Consider the following 6,081-nt stretch of genomic DNA (forward strand, 5'->3'; position numbering starts at 1 on the left):
TCCCAAAGTTTTCTGGAAAGATCATCTACATTTCTGTGCACCATTGCAGTGAAATGAATCATGGGGATAATCGTAACCTAATTTAATCAAGCAGAGGATCTTGGATACATCCAGACATATAAAACTGCTTTTATAGGAGAGTTTTTATACTTTTCTCTTCAGAAGTATTTCTTCTCATTTCGTTAAAAGCTTTCAAATTCTCCAGGTGATCACAGGGAGCTAGACAGAAGTCCTAACTAAAAATTGAGATAGTAACTGCTAATTTTTACTTAGTTCCTACAAACAGATGGTTTCACTGTATGAATTTATGCTATCACCTAGACTTTATTAGACAAAGAACAAAAGAAAATGCAAGTAGAGACAGACATCTTTAGTCTCTTCTTGCGAAGCTGTGATCTTCAAAAGATAACATAATTTCCTATGCTTTCTGCAGATATTTATAAGCAGTGAAAAAATTTGTTACCTCGGTCAGAGTTAGTGTCTCCCATTTTCTACAGCAGTGAAAAACTAGAAAAAGTACCAAATAAGCTGAGTTTTTTCAAGGATTTGAGAAATGTCTTCTGATATAGAGGCCCAAAAACTTTAATTCTGAAAGTTGGTTTCATAAAGCACAATTGTAGGAAGGAGCTTTGACTATAGCTCTGTATTCCATTTTCTGCATGTATGAAATTTGTGGAGTCTGATTGACTTTTATTTCCTTAAAGATTTATGCATATCATAATAGAAATACATTATTAAAAAATCCACCCTGTGATGCCTTTGTGGTTCTTTGCAAGGAACGCATCACTTTCTGGATACTCCCAAGCCTGTGAAACAGCACATGGATATCATAAAGAAGACGTTGGTTTTATTTTAAGGATGAGCAGTGGGGTTACAGCATTTCTTGCTTTACCCTTTCAAAGTAATTTAAAGCAGACATTAGGCACTGGTAAAATTTTGAAGCTTTTAATATGTTTTTGCTTACTGCTGCATTGGACAAACTGGTAGATTTTAAGTGGAGCATCTTATACTAGTTTTTCTGGCTCTGGATCTGTAATTTTTACAATGCCAAAGAACATTTCAGAAAATTTGAAATTATATGAGTTGCTTTTCTCCTTGGTCTGAAGTTTTTAGAAAAGGTAATTCAGACAGCCGGTTTAACAATGCTTTTCTGTAATTTCTTGGCAATAAACATTGAAAAGTATATGTATTTTTACATGCAGAGCATTTTATGGACTGTCCAGTGTGTGTCTCCTTCCAGAAGGATAGAGTAATTTCTGTTCCCTTTTCAATCTGAAAATACCAGCTGGGCATAGGACTTGAGATGCAGTCTGACAACCACCAAATAGAGGGGAAAGATTACCTCCCTCAAGCGTCTGGATATGCTCTTGCTGATTCAGTGGAGGTTGCAGTTTGCCTTTTTTTGATGCAAGTTTGATCACTATTAAGATGAAAAACATTGCGGGTTGAACTAAAGGCTTTCACTTTTACAGAAATGGTTTTAGATGTTTGGCCTCTCTGCAATTTCACATTTTCACATTTGGATGTTGATATTCTGTAGTGAGGACCCTACTAGACAAAAGTCTTTTTAATGTGCTGATGGTCAGGTGTATGACAGCACCAGTTTCTTCCTTAATTAAATAAGAGGAGGTTTATGTTCAAATATTTTTAAAAGAGAACCTATATTAAGAGATATATCATTACTCTGACAGTCAAAATAATCAGAATTTAAAAAAGCAACAAGAGCTGATCAGCAGGTTAACTCTGTCAGCTATTGCAGCATAATAGGCATGTGCTGTGTGGTTATATTTCAAATGCAGAAAGGGGCTGTGTTCTGACTTCTAACACTTCTAGATTTAAAAAAAAATCAACTAAAATTTAAAAAAATTGATCTATATGGGAGATTTAACGAGCAAGTAGTTTAAAGGAAAGGCAAGTGCTTAAAATTATCAAAATGATACCGTAACTAAATGTTTATAACTGATACAGTTAAATGTAGTCACAAAGTAAAGGCAGTGAAATTTGTTAGCTGAAACAACAAAACAAGCTGTAAAGATCATCGTACATTTAAGAGCTGATAATCACAAAATGATACACAACTATTACACTCACAGTAGAATAGATATTCACTGTTCCTAAGTTCTCTATTTTTACTTGAGTTCCTTACTGAGGGCTCTCAAAGGTAAGTCATTTTCCATTCCTTTCAAGCAATGCAAACCCATATGCAGTATTCTTCCGTTCCATGGTCTTTGTACACTTCTCAGGTTGTAATACTCCCCAGCAGTCAAAATCTGGGGCTACACATAGACTTACCAGACCTGTCTGGACCTAGAGTTCCTCTATAGTGAGTACATTGGTTTGGGACTGAGATCTTCTGCAGACTGTCGCCTGTAGACAGAGATTCAGGCAGGAGATAAATGGTCCTATCACCTTGTTAGGACTTCAAGCAACATCCAAAGTCATAGTAACTGACCTCTGTGTACAAGCAGAATAATATTTAGAAAGTAATTATTTTTTGTGTACAATTATTTGACAACAAAGCGAAAACAAAAGAAGGATAAATAAGACCTCTAGATGAGAAGTTATCAACTACAAAATATGGTTTTACAACATTAAAATAAGAATCAACAATTGTTACTAGTTTATTTATTACAGTAACCTGGTTTGAACTCTGTCAAAAATCTACAATGATAACAACTTTGGAAAAACTTGGATTTTTATAGAATTATTTGATTACTGCATAAAAATTACGTGCAAACTTAATTATACTTTGAATGTCTTGTTTGACCATGTCTGTACCTTTTTTCTGTTGAGTATTTGCAAGCAAATTATTTATATGTTAGCATCTATGGAGTGGTGCTAGCTCAATAATTTCAGACCTTCTTATGTCTAGTTAAAAACAATTTTTTGAAATGTCAGAGGAAGAATCTGATTAGAATAGACTACAAACACCTTTGTTGTAATTATCGTACATTCTGTTCAGTCGTTTCAGATGGCAAAGTGGAGTTTTGTTTAGAAAGTGGCCAGCTCATATGTGTCATGCTTTATTTCTGTCATGTTCAAGTTGAAAAAGTGTTTCCGGTCCAACCTCTTTGAATAATTTTGCACTATCAGAAAAAGAGAATTAAAGCCAGATTTTTTCCATCTTGACAATGCAGGTGCAATGCTACTATGAAGGGGTGCTCAGGACTAGTTGATATCCTAGGTGGCCTTGTAGTTCATCCACTCTACTCGCATGTTCTAGTGTTGTCCTCTGGGCAGCTCAGGATGTATCATGTTTCATGCTTATGTTTCAGAATTAAATGAAGTTTTCTGCCTGTGTTTTTCTGTTTATTGCACAAAGCATAGCAACTATTCATGTTACGTTATTCTGTTGAGGCGCACTGAGCGCTGTGTGCTTGTTGAGAAAGTCAGTCCAGTAGCATGGTGTTATATGATCACTAGAAATTCAGCAGAGGAATCTCAGGAGCAGAGTTAGATCCAAGGAGTTAAAAATTTTCCCACTGTTCTCAGGGATCAAAGCTGCATTATTTTTTAGATATGCATTGCCAGTTTTGGTTTTCAGGTATAATAATGTAGAGGCAATGTTATGACATGCAGTAATATATTCTTAGTGTTCTTCATTTGGGTAGTGTTTACTTTGTATTTTGGTTTCATTGTTCATAATTGCAGGCAAAAAGACTAGCTTTAAAAGGGGCTATGTCAGTGACAACACACTTAACATTTTCAACCACTTCACATTATTTTATTTCTCTGAAAAAGAAATCTGTTCACCCTTCTTTCAAAAAGATGATGATATCTAGGGTCAAGCACATGACAGGAATTCATCACCATAATAAAAATACCATTATGTTACACAGGCTGTATATAACAATAGCAGCATGTTGTACTCTTAGCGTGGACCTAAATGTTTTAGCAGTGTGTCAACAGGGCAATCCATCCTTCCTCTTCAACCTGATGAAGACATGATGATAAATATACACTTTGCTGGCAGTACCCTGTGTTAACCTCTTCTGCTAGGGCTTACACCTCCCCTCCTGCCTCGGTGACAGAACTGCACCAAGAGAAGATTGTCATCCTGATTTGTAAGGGATTGTCTTTTAAGAATAATTTGTTAAAAGTTGAAGATGTCAGCCTATACTCACTAGTGAATGATCTTTGGGCCATCTGTACAGTTACGAGATCTCTTTTTTCTTGATTTAAATGTGTATCTAGTTGTTACGTAAAGAAAAAAAGGTTAGTCACACCCATAATTTATTGATAATACACAAAATCCCCCCATTGGAAACTTTTCCTTCCTTTAACAACAGAGATTGTGTTCATCAACATTTGTTGAGGACATTCTCTGGGACTCATTTTTCAGGTTCCTTCTGCTCCATATTAAAGCATCTCTCTCTGGTCTTCTTGCCTGCTCTCTTATTGATTGCTTACAATTTAGGATGATATTATAATGTTTCTAATTAGTTGTATTTAAGGTCCTTTGTTCTCAACCTTTCTTAGATCATTGGTAAGAACTGGTTTTCATGTAGATTTTCTGTGTGAATTTATCCTTTTTTTTAGAACCGGAAAAAATGGTTGGTCTTTTTTTTTTTTTATTTGTTATGTCTAATGTAACACAACTTTCTATGCACAAACTGCAAATGCATGTTGCTTTCTTACTGACATTTTTAATACATTTGGTTTTAACAAGGGTTCAGCTTTTCACTGGTAAATTGTTGGTCCGTTTTGCTTTTTGCAGAGGTCACCAAATAGTTTTAAAACAGTTCTATGTCAAGGCTGGTTGTGTAACATGTACTAAAATCAGCATGTGTATACATATAATACACTCCTTGTCTATGTAATACTCCTCAAAAAAATTAGATTGATTTGAGGTTCTCCAGCAGGCTTGCTGCTGTTACGGTGCACATTGCATCTCTCATAAGGCATCTCTCAGTAGTTTCATCAAGTTCATGGTAACTGCTGTTACTTCTTAATTCCTCCTGATCTCATCATCTCACTGGTATTTTGTGTGACATGCTGGCCTTCCATCTAGCACACTTCTGTTTCTTTTTTTAAACAGTTTTTGGGGTGCACACTGCACTCGGTGGTGCTACTGCTTGGTAATGGGGAAAGCTAAAGCATTTTTAATCTGTATGGGTAACACCATGAGCCCAGAAAAAGGCAAACAACCAGGATCTGCACTGTAGAAGCAGCACATGGAGAACATTAGAGAATTTTATGTCATGAACTTCTCTTTTATATATTTTGATACATCTTAAATTCAACATGTTACTAGCAGCTTTATTAAATCAGGGGAGTTATATCAGTATAAAATGGCCTCATGTATTGTAGCATGGGGTAATCTGCTACGATTACTTCCAATAGCTTGCATGAGCCTTACATTTTTAAATTAATGAACAGAATAGGTACAAACTGAGCCCTGGCTATTTACTTCACTATCCACAAACAGGAGAAAAGGCTGCTGCCCTGGCAGAGTGGGATGGCTGTTACATAGTCTGGAGACTGCTTCAAGGATAAGCTCCGCTGAGCCAGGATGCTCAAATGTAGTGCATTAGTAACCATCAGATCCTACTGATTGCTTTTGTTTCATTTGGGCCTTTGAAGGGAACTGAGACAAGCAAGCATACTAGGAGAAACATAGCAGCATTTCTCTTCAAATTTGGCATCGTGAGTAGGGGTTCAGATGAATTGTGCCCATTCTGTACAATGTTCAGGGAAAGGGACTCACAAATGTTGTTGATGTTTCTATAGAATATGATTCTTTTTTACTCTGTTATGTTCCTCACCACTTCCTAGGATCTCCCTGGAGATAATTAGATATCATGCTGAAACTCCTTCACACAAACTGAATTTTGAAGAAAGGAAGCAGCTGGATGAGGATGTGTCTGTTGCTGGGGTTGAACAGTCAGCCTGTGCTCTTGAACAAAGCCCCCGATCTCAGAGGATTTTCTACTGAAATACATGAATAGTTCCAGCATATTTTGGAAAATTCCTGAACTATGAGTTGAATGAATCATCCATATGAGATTTATATCTGCTGTTAGCTCAGTAAATAGGCATGTATTAAGAAACATTATAAGAGTCATGGAAGTTTTGTCTCCT

The sequence above is a fragment of the Pterocles gutturalis genome, unplaced genomic scaffold, assembly GCF_000699245.1.
Source record: "Pterocles gutturalis isolate BGI_N339 unplaced genomic scaffold, ASM69924v1 scaffold20552, whole genome shotgun sequence".
In the NCBI taxonomy this organism is placed as follows: domain Eukaryota; kingdom Metazoa; phylum Chordata; class Aves; order Pterocliformes; family Pteroclidae; genus Pterocles; species Pterocles gutturalis.